The 22,772-nt window shown below is 37.2% G+C and overlaps 1 long non-coding RNA gene across 1 annotated transcript; it reads right to left on the bottom strand.

Annotated features, from left to right (window-relative positions):
• Positions 1-13,747: 13,747 nt before the first annotated feature.
• LOC147633371 (uncharacterized) lies at positions 13,748-17,375 on the bottom strand. The gene is made up of 2 exons (XR_015267054.1): positions 17,161-17,375; positions 13,748-14,617 (listed from the first exon to the last, which is right to left on the bottom strand). It is a non-coding gene; the product is annotated as an uncharacterized LOC147633371 (long non-coding RNA).
• Between the last annotated feature and the right edge of the window lie 5,397 nt (positions 17,376-22,772).

Genomic DNA, 22,772 nt, shown 5'->3' with positions numbered 1-22,772 from the left:
ATTCAAAAAATTCTAATAGGTTTTGAAAGCATTTAAATAAATAAGTCTAAATGTATATCATTAGCTTAATGTCAAAGGAGATGATGATGAAAAGATTAATTTGCAATTGAAGTTTAAAAAAACTTGAATATAAAACTTGACAACGCAAAAGTAAGAAGGTCTTACCTTGATGTATTTTTGGCTACAAAATGAAAAAAAGTAGGAGAAATAGAGAATTTAAAACAATTCGTTTAATAACTCAAAATGTAATTATTTGATAAAGATGTGGACTTATCATGCGTTAGTCAAGTTGATAATTATCAAAAACTCAACATGGTACCATGGTAGAGATCATTGGTATAACCTCACATCATGCTTACACCACACATAACAACATGCCTACCCTCATGCACAAAATCAAGACTATTATCTTCATGATTACGACAAAAACTGCTAAAGAAGTAATCACACAACGTAGAATAATGTTGGCCTTGAGCTAGGTGCATAATCAAAAAATTTACTCAAGTCTTGAATCTATAGAGTTCAAGACAGATCGAATTAGGTTTGGTCATAACCGTACGATAATATTTGTTTTTGGTCTCTTCTTCTTTTTCTTTTTTTTGTTTAATAAAAATAAATCTTTTCTTTCATTTCTCTTCTTGTTTTTCTTCTTCTCCTTCTTGTTTCTCTTCTTATTCTTCTTCTTTTTATTATTATTATTATTCTTTCTTTCTTTTTCTTCTTCTCCTCCTTTCTCCTCCTCTTGTTCTTTTCTTTCTCTCTCCTCCTCTTCTTCTTCTTTTCCTTCTCTCTCCTCCTCCTCTTTTTGTTCTTCTTCTCTTCCTTCTCTCTCCTCCTCCTCCTCTTCTTCTCTTTCTTCTCTCTCCTCCTCCTCCTCCTCCTCTTCTTCTTCTTTTTCTTCTCCTCTGTTCTTCTTCTCCTTCACGCACATCAACTCACGCTACCACGCAACCTCTTGTTTGTCACACATGACATTGTACTGGTTGTTGCGAAAGAGGGTATAAAGGTAAGAATGAGTTGTCTATGGTATTTATCTCTCTTGAAGAGACATGTGCATAGTGTGCACTACTCTGTCCTGTCATGTGTGGGTCCACGCTTTCAAACTGGTCAGGCTATCAAAACTATATAAAGTGACAATGGTGGAAAATACATATCTAATGATTTTTAAGAATATTGTGTTGTTAATGGCATTCATCTCATGAGCTTACTATTCCCTATTCTCCTTAACAAAATGGAGTTGTTGAGCACAAAAATCAGACGATTATCAATGCCATGAGGTGTCTCCTTATTCAGGCCAGTCGATCAAAGATGTTTTGGGCAGAGGCAGTTCTTATGGTAGTTTATGTTCAAAATTATTTACCTACAAATGCTCCTTTTGGTAATATTTCCATGGAAGTTGGACAGGTACAACACACTCTATCTCTCATTTATGTGTCTTTGGTTGCATTGCCTATATTCATTCTCCTAAAGAGACACAAACAAATATTGATCCTCCTGCTAAGAAGGTCATTTTGATTGGGTATCCTGATCATGCCAAAGGCTATGAGTTTTATGATCCTCTCTCCAAGAAGGTCACTTTAAGTCGTGATGCAATTTTTTATGAACATACTATGGGTGATGAATGGTCCATTCATGCATCTGATGATTCACAAACCATTCTAACATCTTTTCCTTTCTAGCCAATGAATCTCATATCATTGATTCTCAAGTTGATGTCTATGTTCCAACCTCTTCATTGGATTGTGACAAAAATAGCTCTGACATTGATATCTACATTGATCTTCCTATTGACGATGAACATGGTTCTCATACTCCTCTCATGATTACGTTGAATTTTATGCGATGTCCATTATTGAAGACCCCATTACGTACAAGCAAGCTATTTCTTCTCCACAAAGGACCAGTGGCAAGATGCTATGCAAGTTGAGTATGATTCTCTCATCTCGAAAGGTACTTGGATTCTAACTGATCTTCCTCATAGACAAACACCTATCAAGTGTAAGTGGGTGTACAAGATAAAAGTTAAGGCTTATGGTTCTTCTGACAAATTTAAAACTCATCTAGTTGCCACAAGATACTCTCAAATAGCACGTGTTGACTATCATTATACATTCTCACATGTTGTTCGCATGACAAGTATACATGTTCTTTTGGCATTTTCCTCTCAATTTGATATAGAAATTCATCAAATGGATGTTAAAACAACGTTTCTCAATGGTGACTTGAAAGAAGAGATATATATGAAACAACCACTCGGTTTTGTTATCTGAGGAAAGGAACATCTGGTATGTCGTCTTCAACGAGCTCTTTATGGTTTGAAACAAGCCTCTTGTGCATGGTACTTAAAGATTGATGCCTTTCTTTGATCACATGGATTTACTTCATGTTCTTTTGATCCAAATTTATACTTGAAATGAAAATAACACTTATTTATTATTATTTATTTATATGTGGATGATACCATCTTGGTTGCCAATGATTTATCACTACAAGGAAAAGCGATCGTAGTCGCGTTTATAGATGCGTTTTGACAATGTGGTTTAAAATGTTACGAGCACATTTATAAGCGCATCTAAAATCACATCTACTGACACACATCTATAATAGAGGCTATAAGAGCGTCTATATGCACCTCTATAAGCGCGTCTACATTGCATAATAGACGCGCTTATAGACGCATCTATAATAGAGGCTATAAGAATGTCTATATGCGCATTTATAAGAGCGTCTATAATGCATAATAGATGCGCTTTGGAATTAAAAAAAATCTAGAGCTGCATGTGCAAATGCACAGCTATATTTTCTACACATGTAGTTACATTTTCTGCTCAGACAGCTCTCTAGTGTAAGGTTTTGCTTACTTGTACATAGAGAAATCAAGATTAACAAAGATATCAACATAAAAACTTAAATTAAAGATAGATATACACAATAGGATTTGTGAACACACTTCGAATATTGATTAAAGAAGATGAGAAATTATATTTTATATCCAAAAATTTATCCATACATGATCGTAGCCACATAAGGCTTGAATAAAAACATAGATACATAAAGAAGATGAAAATTTTTATCTTATATCCAAGAAGTTGTCCATACATGATGGTAGACACATAAGGCTTGAAAAAAAAACATAGTTGCATAAGCCAAAACTATACATAAAGAAAAACTAGCGGGTGACGACTCAGAGGAGTCATCACTCTCTGAGTCTTCTTCTCCTCCTTCTTGTCCACCTTGTTCCTACACAAAGTGAAGATATATATAGACAAAAATAGAAATTATCATAAAGGTGGAAACATGTTTTGTAAATAAAAATAAAAAGTATTACCTACATTGGTGTTCTCCTTGCTCAATTGTATTGTTCGTCGGAGATGATCCCTTCATTCCATGTATCTCCTCTACTGTGGCGACGATGGTAGATAGTCTTTGTTGGGGTAGGATCTCTACCCACAATGTCACACTACATCACAAGACAAACATTATAACAATTATAACATAACTCAAATAGAGAGAGCATACAAAGAAAAGACATGAAGTTGGACTATACATATAAACTCGGTCTCTCATGATGCACGACCTCCAGATCCAAAGTGTGGCGATCCATATCGCTCCATTTGTATTGGTCGCGCTTCTCTTTGTTGTTGGTTCACTACTCCTTCTAAGAGCTCCTTCTTGGCTTTCTTTCACTCGCCCTTATCAGCAGTAGATGGATTACCATGTCCATTTTGACCGGCATCTATTCAAGCTTTCTCCTCCTTTGCATGTCTCCTTACTAGAGACCTCCTATTCTTAAGTATGTCTTTGATTTTGGTCATGCCCATCTACTGTTAAACCTTTGTTGGTCGTGAGGATTAGGATACTTCCTGTGGATAGCTTTAACGCAATCATCCACTAGGCTCTCCCTTTGCTGCTTCAAATGTATAAAAAAGCAGTCTTTATAGTGTGCAAAAACTGATTTGAGGAGGTAGTTTACCACCTCCTTCGCACGAGAGTCATCAACTATGCCACCCACATTTGTGATATCATAATATGTTATATCACCATGATGTGATGGTGACTCTGAAGAACTATCCCCACCCCCAAAGCACTTCTCTAGGCATGCTCTACCTCAACACTTAGTGCGGTGTGAGGTACGACCACTACTATCTCCATGACTACCCTCCCTAGACGACCGCTGCTGCCACTCTCATGAGAGCCATGATAACTGTGAGGTGTCACATCTCGTGAAGGTGGAGGTGTAGGAAATGCTGTAGCACTGCCTCGGGCTGACGGATGAGGGGTGAATGTAAAGGCAGGTGAAGTGCCTGGCGAGGGACTGTGTTGGGATGTGGGCGGACCTGATGGTAAAGGGGTGCCTGCTACATAGGCTGCCAACTGCTCAGGAGTGGGAGTATAGCCAAAGATGCCCTCCACATCCCTAGCAAACCGTCATTGAGACTCGATGTGGGTCTGTATTGGACAAGAGAACGAGGACCCATGCCACATCTATACAAACAAAGAAAATATTAAAAAAATATTATGAAATGAAGACTTCCTGGATCTTTAATTCAATTGATCCCGGTAATCATCTCATTCCTCAAAACATAAAAAATAATCAAATATTAAGAAAATATTATTAAATGAAGACTTCCCGGCTCTTTAAGTCAATTGACCCCGAGAATCATCTCATTCTCCAAAACAAAAAAAATAAACAAACCAAAAAAAATTTAAAAAATTTAAACAACTAGTCCGACTCTTTAAGTCAAATGACCTTGGAAATTAATACATAGACAATGCAATAACCACCATGGAAACTTAAACAACTAGTTCCACCTCTTTAAGTCAAATGACCCCGCTATTCAAGCTACGCAAGCTATGCAAGCCGCTAGATGCAAGCTACGCAAACACGTAAGCCGCTATGCAAGAATTATGTTTAAAGCACTATGCATAAGCTATGCAAGCCACACTACGCAAGCCTTATGCAAGCATTATGTTTAAAGTACTATGCATAAGCTTAAAACACTATGCTTTATGCAAGCCTTTTGCAAGCCGTTATGCAAGCCTTGCATAAAGAATTATGCATTGACCTTATGCATAAAGCATGCATGAGGCCTTATGCGTAAAGCTTTAAGCATAAAGCTATGCATGAGGCCTTATACATAAAGCTTATGCATAAGGCTTATATGCATAGAGAAATATGCATAAGGCCTTAAGCATAAAACTATGCATGAGTCCTTATGCATAAGGCTTATGCATAAAGCACTATGCATAAGGCCATAAGCATGAGGCCTTAAGCATAAAGCTATGCATGAGGCCTTACGCATAAAGTTATGCATGAGGCCTTAATAAGCATAAAGCTATGCATAAGGCCTTATGCATAAATCTTATGCATGAGGGCTTATGCATAAAGCATGCATGAGCATTATGCATAAAGATTATGCATAAAGCTTATGCGCAAACCTACAAAACAAATCCCCAACACCCAAGGGTGCAATAATAATAGAGGAAAGATAGAAAAGTACTTAACTCTTTTTCGTGATGTTGAAAGAGAGAATTATAGGACCTACAAAACCAACAAAAAGGTGAGAAAGGATTAGTAATGCATACATACAAAAGCTTATGCAAGCCTTATGCAAACTATGCCGCTATGCAAGTCTTATGTAAGCTATGCTAAAGCTTATGCATAAAGCATGCATGACGCCTTATGCAGCATAAAGCATGCATGAGGCCTTATGCATAAAGAATTATGCATAAAGCATGCATGAGGCCGTATGCATAAAGCTATGCATGAGGCCTTGTGCAGAAAGCACTATGCAAGCCACGCTAGCCTAAACTAAACCGTACCCCGGCACTATGCATGAAGCATGCATGCATAGAGCTTAATGCATGCATAGATTAAGCTCTATGCATGCATTAAGCTCTATGCATAGAGCCTTATCTATGCATGCATTAAGCTCTATGCATGCATGCTTAATTCCTAGTGCTTAATGCATGCATAGAGCTTAATCTATGCATGCATTAAGCTCTATACATGCATGCTTAATGCATAGTGCTTAATCTATGCATTATGAATGCATGTGTAGAGCTTAATCTATGCATTAACATCTACAAATAGAGCTTAATGCATAGATTAAGCTCTATGATTAGAGCTCTATTCATAGATTAAGCTCTATGCATAGAGGACCTACAAAACAAAACCCCTCTTTTTGGTAGATAAAAATAGAGGAAAGCGAGGATAAAAAGATAGGAAAGAGAGGAAAGATAGGAAAGCACTTACCTCTTTTTGGTGATGTTGAAAGAGAAGATTAGAAGACCTACAAAACCAACAAAAGGGTGAGGAAAGGATTAGTAATGCATACATACAAAATCCCTAAGAACCTAATGCATACATACAAAATCAAAAAGAGAGAAAAGAGAGAAAGGCATTTACTTCTTTTTGGTGAACTTGAAAGAGAGGACTATAAGACCTACAAAACAAAACAAAAAGTTGAGAAAATAATTAGTAATACAAAACCTTAAAAGTGTGAATAGCATGGATACACAAGGAGGTCTAAGCCTTATGCATAAGGAGGTTTAAGTATAAGCCTCTTATGCATAAGACTCTTAGGCTTATGCATAAGAAAGAGAGAGAGAGAGAGAGAGAGAGAGAGATCGAGAAGAGAACGCCACTCAAAAAATTTAAACATAAGAAGATTATGCATGAGAGAGAGAAAAAGAGAGAGTTAAGAGAATACCAATCAAAAACCCTAATTCTAAACATACCATTCAGAAACCATGAATATATGAAGAGGTGGGAGAGACAAGTGGGATAGAGATTACCTTTTTGTGGAGGAATCGTCCTTGGGAGGAGAATTGGGACGAGACTTTCGATTACCTTGTAAGGAATTCTCCTTGGGAGGAGACTTGGGAGGAGACTTGAGAGGAGACTTTGTGAGGAGAGGACAAAGGGTGACATGCAGCCTTCATGAGGAAGAGAGGGTTGCAAAAACTTAAGATTATGTACAGTAGAGGGAGCAGAGGGGAAGTGAGAATAGTTGCGACGTCGACGTAAGATTATTCAAAAAATTTATATAACAGAGCGAGGCTATATGCGTGGCTATTTGTGCTACAAATAGCCATGCAAATAGCCGTGCATATAGCCGTGTACATAGCCATACATATAGCCACGTAAACCCCACCAAATTGTAAATTTGCCCATGGCCCCTCTCTCACTTCTAGCTCTCTCTAGTCTGTGCAGCTATGTTGCGTGGCTATGTTCTCATTCTCTTGTAGTGTATCCTTCCTTTTACATACTAAGAAGCTCTTATTCTCAGCATTTGAAATGGTGGATCTTGGGGCGAAATTCATTCTTGTCTTGGCATTCAAATCTAGCGATCTCGCGAGAGAAAGGTATTTTTCGTCTTTGACAAACAAAATTTGTTACTGATGCTCTTGAAAAAATTTGATTGGTTGATACACATGTGGTATGTACTCCTATTGTTATGCATTCTGCTAAGAATCGACCTTGATGTTCTTTTCACTGTAAATCTTATTGGTCAATATATTGCTCAATCTTCTCATGGGAATCGGATTGAAGAAAATCATCATTTGAAGTATTGATAGGGAACTAAAGATCATGACCTCCTCTATCATCGCTAGGCATCTTCATCTCGCTCTTCACCTTTATGCTTAGTTGGTTATTGTGATGTTGATAGGGAAAGTTCTCCTTCTTCAATTAGATCTACAAGTGGAAATTGATTTTTTATCAATGGATCCTTGGTTTTTTGGACAAGCAAGAAATAAAGTTGTGTTGTAGTTTCAACTACAGAAGAAGGATGTGTAGCGACGTCATTGGCAGCTCGTGAGTTGATATGGTTACATCAGTTACTTTTAGACAATGGGTATCCTTTACCTTCTAGAACTCTTCTTTGATGTTATAATCAAAGTGCTATCAATCTTGTAAAGGATTATGTTTAGCACATAGAAAAACCAAACACATTGCTACTCATTATCATTATGTTTGCCATGAACTGAAGAAGGATTGGGAAAGTTCTCCTTCTTAAATTAGATCTACAAGTGGAAATTGATTTTTTATCAACAATGGATCCTTGGTTTTTGGACAAGCAAGAAATAAAGTTGTGTTCTAGTCTCAACTACAGAAGAAGAATGTGTAGCGGCGTCATTGGGAGCTCGTGAGTTGATATGGTTACATCAGTTACTTTTAGACAATGGGTATCCTTTACCTTCTAGAACTCTTCTTTGATGTTAAAATCAAAGTGCTATCAGTCTTGTAAAGGATTATGTTCAGCACATAGAAAAACCAAACACATTGCTACTCATTATCATTATGTTTGCCATGAACTAAAGAAGGGCTCTATTATGGTTGAATATTGCCCAACTGATCAAATGAGTGCAGAAATTCTTATGAAGGGACTTGTTGAAGCTCGGTTCACTTGTCTATGCACAATGAACTTGGAGTGACAACAACAATTTCTTAGAAACTGATCTATGATCATCATTGTATATATTCGTTCAAAAGTTTAGACACATGCATCACAGAGCACATTCATCCATGGTTTATGATCATCATTGTATATATTCGTTCAAAAGTTTAGACACAAGCATCACAGAGCACATTCATGCATGGTTTATGGACATCGATGTATATGTATATTATTCAGCACTTAGCACATTCATGCACATGTCGATTATCACATTTTTATATAAATTTTCATAGATGTATGCATGAGATCGAGTTTTTCCCTTGTACTCCCCAAGGGTTTTTTCATCCACAACTAGAGACCATAGTTTGAGTACACTATCAATAATATAAATTACTTTGGGAGAGATGTCTCGTGTACCTCTCTTTCTCTCTTGCTCTTTATCGTATCCGTCAACACTTCCCTCCAAGCCATTTTTCAAGTTTTTCTTGCTCATAACCTAGCCCTAGTACAATCTTTCATAGCATCTTATGGCACAATTTTTTCTAATCTTTTAAGAACCTGTAAGTTTATTTAAAAAACTGTTCTAATCTTTTACAACTTTCATTTACATATTTTGGAAGTTTATCTTTGGATATATCTAATTCAGATAGTGTCTCCCAACAAAGAAAGTTTCATATGCATATTAACCTCAATCTTGAATATGCAACCTAGTGCAGGAAAAATCAGATGTCTTTGAAAGATGCCAGTGAAGCTAATCGACTTTGGATGGAAGGGAGGAAACACATCGACTTATGGGTTAATGGTAATCTCTACCCAAAAGATCCCTCAACTAGAATGTGTCCTTCTTTTTATTATGTTCATGATCTTATCCGGTTTGTAGGAGATGGTGTAAATGGTCTATGAGCATACTTTACAATGTTATGCCAATCTAGGAATGAACAAGAACATCATATTTTAAACTTAAACACTACTTTGTAAATTCTCAAATACATCTTAATACTGAGGCTGAAAGAAAACTCAAATCTCTTGAAGATTTAAATGAGTACTTAAGTGGTAAATTATAAAATCTTAAAATCACTCCATTTGGGTTGAGAGAAAGGACAAGGCACATGAAACATATAAATAATTTGTCTGATACTTATGGGGTAAGAAAAAGAAGGATGCAATTATCAAGACAATATGTCACTCAAATTTCTAGTCTAAACATGTATGAATCCAAAGATAGAGTACAAGTTCTGAATGAGACAATGAATAAAACAGTCATCATTAAAGTTCTTAAGCTACAAGAAAATTCATCACTAAGAAAAAATGTTCTTAAAAAGTTGCTCAAGGATATCAATTCACTTGTAGATGCTTCACAAATTCTAGAGACTTGTGACATAGTGGGTGTAAGTAGGAGGTGATATCAGGCCTTATCTGGATTATGGTTTAAGAATTTAAGACATCAAAAAATAAAGGCTTTTGTATTACCAAGGCCAAACAATGTTGTCAAAGGATGAAATCCAAAAATACCTAACTACTTTGGAGATTATTTTCATATTGAGGACTCCATGCCATTTCAAAAACATAAAAGAAAGTGTATTTTTGAATATACTTCTAAATAATGATTGCACGAGTTTAGTAGGAGAAACAATTCTAGTTTTGAATATATAGATATATTGTAGAATAAGTTATATGTACAAGCTTTTGCATAAAAGCAATTCTAAATAGAAATTACTTCTTGAGTTTTTTAACATTTTTGTGTTCAGGAATATCTCCTCTATACCTCATAAATTTCTTCCTACTGTATCCACTAAGAAGGTTGACATCTGTCTTGGTATCTAAAATAGCATAAAAAATAACCAGCCCTTGGAGCCCAAAACCCAGGACAATATCCAAGAATTCTGACTACAGTTGTCTTCTCCAAGAGAATTACTTTGTTTGCATTAAACTAGACATGGGAGTATCCCATCAACCTTGAAATAACTTTAAGGGCTAACATTGGTACATCTGGATTATCTCAGAACACATCGTGATACACAATGAAAACCTCCTTGTCCATATGTGGCAAATAGTAGGCAAGGGCAGAGTATTTTTTGCTGGCATCCTTCTCTACAGCTCCCGGTAAACCCATTCCTCTGCCGAAGGAGTTGTCTTCATCTACAATTTCAATTTGCACAATAAGAAAATAGAGTCATTTTAACAAACAAAGGAAAGAAATTTGCAATTTCAATCTACACAAGGATAAGAACTTTATGATTTTCATCTTCTTCAAGAACTTTATCTCTCCATAAATTTATGGAGCCATACTTCTCTTCTATTGGCTCAAAAACCCATTTCTTCTCTCTCCCAAAATCAGCAACTCCAAGGGTCTCCAGCCTCTGCTCAAAATCTTCATCTCTACGAGTTGGAGGTTTCTCTAATGCCGTTTTAATAGACAAAGACAAGGAATTTGATCCATCAATAAATCTTTCATTGGAGGTATCTATATCCAAAGTAATCAACTCCTCCTTATGTTCATTCTCAATGTATATGAATCCTGAAGCAACATCATAACCGTCTATTATATTTCACAGAGAATAGTCCTCTCTAAGGTTGTAAGTTTTTGGATATGTGAAAGAAAAATAAACTCTTTGCCATTGATAAGGAAGGAGGGGAGGCTTGGCAAGGTAAATGATGACTCTGAAACATCCTCCTCTAGGATAGGAGACTCTTCAATTATTTTTTCAGCTTTGAACACTACCACATCCAAACCTACACTCCGCTCCTTTTCAATTTCCTCATCTACAGGTTCAACTAGTTCTTCAATTTCTCCTTTTAATGAAGTCACTCAGAATCAAATAATTCTCCTGAGATGAGGTATTCTCAACCTCTGCCAAAGTCTCCAAAAAGATATGCAAGAGACTTCTAAATGAATATGCAAGTTGTATTATTCTCAGGGCATATCTGTTGTGCTCGCATCTGATACTAAGCAAATTTTAATGATTTAAACTTTCTTGTGACCTTCCCCCTTTCTATTGAGCTTTCTCCTATTCTCAGGGCACATATCTGTTGTGCTGGCATCTGATACTAATTAAATTTTAATGATTTAAACTTTCTTGTGACCTTCCCCCTTTCTGTTGAGCTTTCTCCTATGAAGTAAAAATGAACATACTCAACATCATTCACTTTGATTATTTGACCCTCACACAAAAGTTTAAATTTGGCCCACTCTTTAGAGAGGAAGTCCTTAGAGTGATAAAGAATAGCTTCTAAGTCAAACTATGTATTAAAGATTTCTCTTACAACACTAAAGAAACCGGATTCACACCCCCCTTGAGCATGAAGTCAAGGAGCTTTTCGCCAGCCAGGTGTTTCATCCAAGATCTCACATAGACCTATTGCTGAAGAACCTTCATGGTGCTCCATGGTATCGAGAAGGACCTTACGAAATGGCACGTGCAATGATGGGTTTTGGTTGAAGTAGAATGTTTGACCAAACAGTGTGAAATTACACTTTTTGGCTATGGCAAAATGTCTCTAATCATGCCATTTAGTAGAGGTGAGTGGTAAAAAACTTTTGGAAAATGTGGAAAACAAGAGCGCATTTTCTTTTATATGATACTACCACGTGTAACAACCATTGCAACGTTGTATCCACGTGTCTCAACCGTTGCATCCCATCCATGTGATGATGAATGGGATCTTGCCACATGTCACAATCGTTCGAGCCCATCAGTGCGCCGAATGGGAGCTTGCCATGTGTCACGACCCCATTGGATCCCACGTGTGTCTCCTCTTCCTATAAAAGCAAAATTCTACACTTTTTTTTAAACAAAAATAAAAATATTATTAAATCATGAAATTTGTACAAATTACAACCTCGAAATGAGTCTAACAATTCTGCATCTCATGTCTATATGACTGATAGAAACACCATCTTCCATCAATTTTGATTTTAAAGTTGTACAAGGTAACCTTGAAGAGAATATTCTTTGACCTTGAAAAACTAATGTGTTTCTAGACAACCATATCAACCATAGCAACCAAAATTTGATATGAGTAAAATGATCCGTTGAAGTTCCTTAGTTGCACAGTGCAAAGTACCAAAATCAAGTTGATAACATGAGATCTGAATCCCCAGGTTATCATACAGTATCTTCCTAAGCTAATTCCACCACTCTTTGACAATGTTGCAGTACCAAAAGGCATGCCTGACAGATTGCACAGCCATATTACATCTTGATCATTGACCATTACTGAAACCTCTTTTTTGGAGCTTAGTTTCTAAAGGTAATGAACCCACCATGGTCTCCGAAAGAAATACTTGAGCCTTGAAATCCAAATATCACTTCCTCAAAATTTGTTTCCCACCAGGAATCTAATTTTTAATAGTTTCCAAAACTGATTGCATTTCTCCACTAAAGGATGTCTTGTTCTGAGCAACAATAGATAAAAGTCTTTGGTTTTAGCAGTCTCCCAGTTGATACTAGTATGTGGGATAGCCCAGTCTCTGAATCTATCCACTAATTTCACTATCATTGTCACTTGCAATTTGAAAACCATGGTACGAAGAAAGTGCCAAGGTATCTTATAGGGTAATCCAAGCTGGTAAGTCCTTTTAGTTGGAAAAAAATAAACAGCATGTTCTTAAAGTCCAATACTTAGGCCAGCATGTTCACCCCCTTCTTATGCATATATCTGCATGCAGAGCCAAGAAGCTTAGCAAGAGGTTTTTTAGATATAAAACTCCAATGTGAACATTTTCAGTAGGCAAAGAGTTACTAGTGTATCTAACCCTTCTTGACCAAATGAGTGAAACACAACAAGACTTAAGAAGCAATAAGAAATGAGATATTTCTACCCTGGACCATAAGAGGAGCATGACCACATGCCATGAAAATGGACTCTGCCTATGTGTACCATCTCCCACAAGCACCAAGTCCACATAATCTTTTTGCGAAATAGATGTTTAATGAAATTGGCTCTTCTGGCCATCAAGTGTGAATCTATGTGTAGGATACCAAGAACTCCCTAGTTTTTAGGTTGGGTGATAAGCTCCCAAGCCCAACCACCAAGGGTATTTTACCCTTCCCATGCCAAAGAAAGCTAGACAACAATGATTTTACCTTGATCAGAAAGAGGGAAATAATACAAGAAGTATGAAAGGAGAATGGCTTGGACAATTCTCAGTCTCCGATGTAAGGGAAATTAATCTTCCTTCCAATACTAGATTTTGGCTTTGATTTTATTGAGGACCCAATCTATGAGCATCACATTACACACATTCACTCCAAGAGGGTATCCTAAGTACCTGACAACATGACCAATAGGCAGCCTCTTACCAGACCAAATAAGAGCATCAAAGTCAAAGGAAGAAAAATCTATGAGCACAAACTTATCAATGTTCAGATTCAGTCTAGCAGCTTCAAATTACATATTCAAAATGGAGATACGACTTGATATATTCACATTACAAGCCTTTAAAAACATGAAAGTATCATCAACAAACCCAAGGACTAGGATATGCTTGTTGTGGACCTGCAGTCCTATTATCTGACCTGACTGGGCATAAGATTCCAGAGGATAGAATAAAGGTTGAGTGGCCAAGGCAAAGAGGAGGAAACTCAGTGGAAAAAACCTACCTAATAGATGTGGCAATGACAATGTCCTCAGATAGTCTACCATTAATGTCAATGACAGAGGTGGCATCTGATGCTAGTAAGTATATGATGTTGGCCATTCTGTTTCCAAATCACATTTTCCCCATCACAACTTTGATAAAATCCCATCTGATTGTGTCAAAGGACATGGCAAAGTCAAGCTGTAGCATTCCATATCCTTTCTAGAGGCTTGAGCATATTCAATACCAAGTTATAAGGCCACTATATTGTCATATATGGATCTCCCTCCTACAAATCCAGACTGACTAGAGTGCACATATTTCCTAAGAAGGGGGTTAAGTCTTATTGCTATTGCTTTGGTTAATATTTTGTAAACAATACCCAACATTGTGATGGGAATCCAATGAGAAAGGGTGGAAAAGAAGGTTTGTTTGGGAAGTATCTTGATAATACCCTGCTTCAGATATGGATGCATGTCCTATCCTTCCCAGACTCATTAGCCATCTCAATCACTTGTGGAGATAGTTAACTCCAAAATTTAACCATAAACTCCTTTGATAGATCATCCAAGCTAGGCTTTTTTCATTCCCCAAATGTAATAAGGCATCGAAGGGGGCATCCGTAGAAGTGCACCTGTCAATACATGTATTCAAAAAATGGAGCAAGGTATTAATTGTAGTTGTATGCATCTGAGAACTTACTGGTTTTTGACTCAAGGTTTGATAATAAAACTTAACACATTCCTTAGCAATATATGAGCCACCAGTTATGGTCAAGCCGTTAGAATCAACCACTTTAGCAATAGTGTCTCTATTCCTCTTTTGAGAGAGCTTCTGAAAAAATACCCTAGATATGTATGCTATGCCTTTGAGCTCAATCCTTCTAGACAAGAATCTTTCTTTTTCTACAGCCTACTTGCCTTTGGCATTTAACAGTTGAATACATTCTTGCATACAAGATTCTTCCTTTGCATTGAGTTGCGCATGCAGATTCGTACAATCAAGTGCACACATGTGAAGCAGAGTTGTTGATACAAGCGACTGCAAGTACAGACTGGTACAGTCCCTCCGGTGCAAATCCACGCATGTAAGCTCTGAACTTGTCCATCTTTCTTTCTTTCCACTGCTTGTATCTGCTGCTGCAGAGTTGTGCTATCTGGCCCCTTGTGAGAGGAGGGGTATGGCAGATTGAAAGGGTGGAAACAGAGATTGGACACTGGATGTATATGTGAACTGAGTTGTGGAACCATGTACATGGCATGTACATGAGATATGCTAGATGTGTGCTCAAGGCTGCCCTGCTGAATTGTCTTGGTTGATCAGAGGGAAGCACAGAGTTTTCTGTTGTGCAGCCTCTAAAGCATGTCTCCATTGTTTTTCTAGAAATTTACCACATAGTCTAATTGAGGTCTGCATGTACATAACAAATAGGTCCCATTGTTTAGAAATAGATAAAGCATATGAAGTGACAACTGTAATGTCTGCAAGCACATGACTCTGGAAGATGGTATTATCCAGCAACATGCTATTAACCATAAGGGGCCTTTTAGAGGGCAAGCCAGACATTGCATTTTTCCATTCATACTGAGAGAGTGATAATATAAATGTAAACTGGTCAGATAAGTGCAAATCAAGATCAATAGTGACGTCACAGGAGATGGGCGAAGCCAAGATACTTGTGCTGCATAAATTGTCTAACCTTGACCAACATCTATGATGGGAAAGGGAGTGGTAGGTAACCTAGATTTGTCAAGAGGTGATTAGAGGCTGAAAATTCCATAAGGTATAGGTGGTCAGATGCAGTTCGCCATAGATCTTTTTCATGGAAAGGCATTAAACCAGATCTAGTGGAATAGTCAGGTTTATCTACCACCATATTAAAGTCCCCACAAACCAAACCTTGCAAGGGTGTAATGGTGCTAAGCCAGTGCCACAACTCACCTATAGGGATAGAGATGTTAAAACCATATGTGTTGACAAACAATGACTACAACCATTCATTATAGTTTCCATGTTGAATCCATCATCTTGAGATTCAGGGGGAAGGAATGGTGGAGTCTTGCCAACACAGGTAAAATTATCTAAGGGAACTTGAGCAGCATCAGATTGGAGTAGAGAAAAGCTATTTGTGCTGGTGCAAATAGAGGAAAAATATGGCCTTATGCCTTTTTTAGGGACTTTTTTTTTTACAGGTTACTAGGGTGAAACCATTAGCATCAATAGGTATCTTCCCCTTTATTAAGCCTAATAGGGGAATATGATTAGAACTTTTTGAAGCATGATTTGGATTTTTAGAAGAATGCATAGCTAAGGGCATTGCACTAGAAGGGTGAATATTCTCAATAGCCTTTTGTGGTAACCCCTGAGTTAGTTTTCTCCATAGGAACCAAATTCTTACACCCAGGATAACTAGGAGCCATAGGGCATTGAGCCTCTAAAAGAGTGAGACAGTTTTTACTGAAGTGCCCTAGGTTTCCACAGTGATAACATGCCCCCTATTTGGAGAATTGATGGATGCGGAGAAAAGGACTTTGCCCAAAGATCCAACAATTTCTTCGATACTACCCCAGACAAAGGAGGGACAATCAAAAATTTTAACCCATACTGGGTACTTCATCAGAAATTCCTCTTTAAAACTGGTTGCTAGGGGAAGACATGCACAACTTGGTTATTTAGCAAAACAATGGGAGTAGAGACAACCTTATCCCTATCCTCAACAATATTAAATAACACCTCAAAGAGTACCTTCCCAACATAAAACAATTTGTCTACAACATAGTAATTGAACCCCCTATCAATGGCAGCTATATCTCTAATGACTGGTAGCTTCCCAGTAAAGTAGAGCACCAATCCCTGACTCGTAAAGACATTAACCTGATTCCATGCAATCTGCGGGTGCAAATGAACTACTTTATCTCCTTTAACTGACGGATCCATGGTCAAGGCATTAGCTAGGTCAAACCTCATAACAGACTCATCATAGGGCAGGATACGAAGTTCCTCTACGCCTTTAAGCAAGGGGTTAGCATCTTCATGTTTCAAGATTTTGAATGCATGGGGAGAAGATTGAAGGGAGATTTAATAGAGTTAACATCAGAAGCAGATTTAAAAGGGGCAACCGTAGACCAAGCAACCCTATATTTCTCTAACTTGGATATGGCATAAGAAGAGGCGGACCTTAGATGATTAGTAGACTGCCTTCTCTGCTTGAACCGGGTCTGCAGCCCGCTAAAGCCTGGTCGCCTCAAACCTGCACGACCCTCATCCTCTCATGAGGCCATCATCTTTATTTCTCTCTCTGAAATCAACAATTTTGATCAATCCTATATGGTTTCTTGAACTATTTTTGCAACCAAACGGCATGAGGAGAATCTTTTATTTATTTTCTTATCCCCCTTTTATTCTCTACTTGGTGTATGTTGGAAAGACCATCGAGTGGGAATGAGAGCATTTAGTTCTTTTAGAAGCCTATTTTTCTTCTCGTTAACCATTGTGGCCCTTTTGTCGTGTCTCATCTCTCTCAACCAAATGACATGAAGAGAAGCTTTTCTCTATTTTCGGAACCCCCTTGTTTCGCGTTGTTTAGTGTATGTTGGAAAGACCAAGGAGTGGAAAGGAGAGCATTTAGTTCTTTGTCAAGGCAAGAACTATGCAAACAATGTGAAGAGTTGGCAAATGCCCCAATGTTGCTTCTAAGGTAGAAAGTAAGCCATCTCGGAAGAAAGCAGCAAGCAATCAAGCTGCAATTCAGAAAAAGAAAGTCAAGTCTAGGCTTCACTACCAAATCAAATCTCTGAGGGAGATAAGAAAAGCTCAAAGAACCACCAATCTTGTCATCCCCAAGTGCACTTTTCATGAGGCTTGTAAGGCAAGTTTTAGACAGGCTCTGTAGGGAAATGAAGTCAGAGGTGTTGGAGTTTGTCAGATGGAAATTTTGTGCTATTTCTTGTCTACAAGGGGATTCTAAGGCTTTTTTCATAAACTTTATGAATGATAGCTCTATAACAGTTGCTCATGCCCACAGGGTGACTTTGATGAATAAAAGTTTTATTTTGGTCAGCAAGCTTAGGTATAGATTTGACAGATTCTTACACCCCATCCCAACTCTTGATAAGAAGGCATTTGATATCCTCAACATCCCACCTACAAGGATTTTCAAGGAGAAGCCTGTCCAAGTTGAGGATGTCAATCATTTATATGAGACAAGAAAAGTTAAAGATTTAAAGTCTAAGAAAGAGCATGAGAGGGTGGATGCTCATGAAATCACAATGCTTTTAGAAGATGAGATCTTGAAAGAGGAAATAGCAAGGCTTGGTACCTTGAATCACCAAGAAATGGGAAGAGTTCATGGCTAGATGATTGTTAATGTGTTAACATATGGAGAGGAGGAATATCTCATCACCATCACTCCTAAAGACAAAAGTCTTAAAATCACTGATTCTATTCTAATTTGTGGCCTTAGGTAAAAAATTTTGCTCACAAAGTTGTTTTTTTGGCAGATTTTAAGATTGGGTTCTTGATTATGTTTCTTTTGTTTCACAGCCATTATCACAAGTTTCCCAAAGGAAATTTCACATAACCTGTTTGTATTAGATCCTCTGGTTAGTTTCAATTTGTTGAAGGAGTCCGATAGTAAATTGGAGCATTTCTTTAGTAGGTTGTATGTGCTATTGTGCAATATAATTATATTACCTTATAATGAAAGGTTTTTTGATTTTCCTTTACCAGGGTTTTAATGAAGGCTTTTGATTATTCTTTCTTATCATGCTTTCTTATTTGTAGTGCTCACTAGAGTCTTATTTGGATTGACCTTCTTGGAAGACATACCATATTCATGAATTCTCTAAGAGGAAGTCATGGTCAAAGTAAACTGTGAGTCATATTATTAATATTGTCATTGCTTTATTGAAATTTTCCCATGTTTTGTCAAATAATGTCTTTTTTTACAAATTTCCTCGCATGCAAAGCTATCATTGCATATTTGGAAAATAAATATGAAGATCTCCAAAGTGAGAATCCTTTCCAAGTGAGATTATTTCCAAATATCCCCCTTTCCTTTGTTTCATTATGATTTTGTTATTCAAGAAATGTTTATTTGATAGGTGCCTATTCAGCCAAACTCCACATCTTATGGATGGAGAGTTATTGCCAATGCTTGGAGATTTATTGAAATGAAATAAATAATAAATACATTTACTATGAGTGTGTAGTACCTTTGTGCTCTTTAATTTAAGTTTCTAATTAAATATGTTTTACACTTAGTCATGGGTTTGGCGGGGGTAAGGGGTAAATGCATTTCTTAAATTCTTGAGAAAGAAATTACCCCCTATGACCCAGATTCCCCACTTCAAATACAAAAAGAGAAGACACAAAGAGCAAAAAAGCTAATCAAGAAAGTCAACGAGGGGATGCCCATGTATTCTCTCCTAAAGCATGGTCATTCCAAGATACAAAAATTACCCAAGAAGCCTTCCCCCAAGCACACTCCAAAGGACAAAGTTGTACCTCTAAAGTTCTCTAACTCAAAAAATACTTCCTCTAAAGGAGAAAGAAGAATATATCAGAGGCCAAGGAAGCTCCAAGTGCGAGAAGGCAAGTGACTTTTGGAGCCACTAAAGATGATGGATAGGTATAGGGGGGGGAGCTTAAACATCAAAAGATGGAGATACACAAGTTGAAGAGCCTATAAGTGCCTCAATTGTAGAGCCTTCATCTGAAGAGGCCCAAAATTGCACAATTGTAGCCCAAAAAACTGAGGAGGCCCAATGATTATCTATTTGAGGAGTCCATTCCACATGCTCCCTATGGAGCATTTTTGAGTTGTTCCAATGTAAAGTATTTCCATTTTATGGAGCGTATTTGAGTTTATCCCATTGTAACATCTTGTTAAGAGAATACAAAACATATTTTCGTAATGAAAATAAAATTTTTGTGATGCTCCCTTGTCATTGTACCATTTTCTATCAAATAACATAATTAAGATAACACTTGAATTTTAAGACACACAAATACATGTTTAAACTTGAGAGAAAAACATGTCTGTATTCATCAATTCTCTTCATTTCTTGTCATTGATAATGGCTCAAAGGCTACAATATTTGGGGGCATACATTTGATACAAGAGGTTTATTTTTCAACCCTCTTTCCAATCTCGAGGGGGGGGGGGGTCACTTATATAAATATGTAAGAATAACACATGGGTTCAACATAAGGGATTTTAAAAATCCAATTTTTACACATTTTCTACATACATAAGGGTACCATTTAAAGGGGGTATTCATAGGTTGAATAGAAAAGGGGTATATTTTATTCATGAAAAATTCACAGATAAGGGACTTTTAAAATAGGCCTTAAACGCACGTGATATAGAGGGTTTACTTATATTGAACACCTAAAGTTTCCAATGGCATCATCATTGATCTTGAACCTATAGTCATAGTTTGGAAAATTAAGAAACTCAAGTGAATCTCTAATATCTTTTAAGGTACATTGAGAATTAAACAAGCTATCTAGGTTCTTGAAAAGGGGAACCTTCATCTCTATTTCAAACTCTGGACCATTTTCTTCAGTGTCAAAGGGGATCCAACTGCCAAGACTTTGTCTCCACTGCCTATAATTATACCCTAAAACTAAGGATTGATGGGCTATTTGGTATGAGAGGGCCAATGAATTGGGACTTGCCTTGCACCTTATAGTGTCACCTAGATAAAAGCTTTCCCTTGATTTCCACATATCTCCAAGAATAGAGTCCAAATCTTGTTTAGCCAACCTTATTTTCAGCCACACAGTCTTTGTTCTTTGCAATACCAAGGCCTCAAACAAGCAACAAAAAAATGAAGAGGAACAAACCATGAGAGCCTTATTCTCCTTGAGATCCTTCCTTGTGTCATTGCCTTTTGGATATCGTGTGAAATTTTGGTTTTTAATCTTAAAATTGTTGATATATCCACAGGCTGCCATTCAACACGTGTTGATGGAAACACGTCTGCAAATCAAATAGCTATATGTCCATTATTTGCTAGGCAATAACAATACATGCTAAAATATTAGATTGCATCACAAAACGTACACTGTGAATGCATAGATGGTTGCATTGCAGGGTTCAAGAACATGTCCTTAGCCATGTAAACATATTAAACTTTTACAAACCATCCCTGTTATGTAACCTTGAATGCAGTGATGTGGCCTTTCCAATGGTTTCTAATTTCCTCTCATTAAGTTCTCCTCACTATGTGAGAGCTCTTACAACATGGAAGCATTGTTGCCCAATCATTGACATTCAAAGTCAATGGCTTCCAAACGCTATCTTTTTTTATGTTATGAAATATACAAGAAGTAATCGTGTGAGTAGGGAGTCAAGAATATGCCATTAAATCTCGAAGAGCAAAAGAAAAATAGCAAAAATTGTGCTTGAGAGAAATGGTAGGTATTGTAATGTGAGAAGAATTCAAATTGCCAAAAAGGGATAGTTAATGCACCCTACGTTTTTGGACCTCACACAAAAAGAGATTTATTGATCCTTGAAACTTACTACTTCACCTCGTTTTCAATGTATTTTGGCTAAATTAGGGAAGGATGGATGTTTTGAATTTGAAAATGAGCCTGAAACCTCCAAGATAAAGAAGACAAGAATGCCATATTTTTGTGCACATGGCAACTTGTTATTTGTCAGTTCCTTAATGAAAATATTAAGAGAGGGCCTTTTTAAAGATTTTTTGGCTCTAATGAGAGAGAATTTTATGACCCCCACCTCATGACCTCGGTAATAGATTTTGAGGGGGAAGAATCTTCTTGAGAAGCCTACAACATAACATAAGAATTCATATGTCAAAATATCTACAAGAAGAGTATATTAAATATGAGACATTTTCTATTTAAGAGAATAGAATGATTGGATATTACCTAAGAAGACTTTTAACACTTACAAGACTTCATCCATAAGTTGTTTTCAAGTTTAATAGCTCCAAGTTTACTTGCAGTTTAGAGTATAAACATCCCTCATACAAAGGAATACTTGCCTCTCTATGTAAGGTTTCCTTCTCTTATGACATTGGAGCTTGCTCTCTATCGTCTATGACCTCCCGTTCAAAGAAGTCATTCACCATGTCTTTCATGATGAGATCCTCTTCCTCCTCATGTGGAAATGGTGGAGTCATATCATTCATTGATTGGAAAAGATGATTCTTAGCCATGCTTTCCCTATGAAGCCTTGCCCACTCTCCTATGGTTATCCTCCATGTAATCATCCACACTTGGTTGTGCTATTACATAAAGCCTATGCATAAAGATTGATGCAAGTTCTATGCATAAAGCTTCATACAAGCTCTATGCAAGCCTATGCATAGATCTTGCAAGCCTATGAATAAAGCTTGCAAGGTTTTGCAGACTTTATGCATAGGCTTCATGCAAGCTCTATGCATAGGCTATATGCGTAGGCTTTTTGCAAGCCTATGCATAGAGCTTATGCATAGGCATGCAAGATTTATGCATAGGCTTTGGTAAAGCTCTGTGCAAGATTTATGCATAGGCTTCATCCATAGGCTTTATGCAAGCCTATGCATAGAGCTTACAATCCTATGCATAAAGCTTTTAAGCCTATGCATAGCATAGAGGTTTATGCAAGACTATGCATAGAGCTTTCATGCCTATGTATAAAGCTTTTAATCCTATACATAGGCTTTATGCATAGAGTTTGTAAGCCTATGCATAGAGCCTATACATAAAACTTGTAGGCTATACATAAAGCTTGCAAGCCTATGAATAAGCTTGCAAGCCTATTTATAGAGCTT

This window comes from Cibotium barometz, chromosome 12 (genome assembly GCF_041138505.1).
Source record: "Cibotium barometz isolate CiBa-2024 chromosome 12, ASM4113850v1, whole genome shotgun sequence".
Classification (NCBI taxonomy): domain Eukaryota; kingdom Viridiplantae; phylum Streptophyta; class Polypodiopsida; order Cyatheales; family Cibotiaceae; genus Cibotium; species Cibotium barometz.
This window is presented reverse-complemented; position numbering and strand designations above follow the sequence as displayed.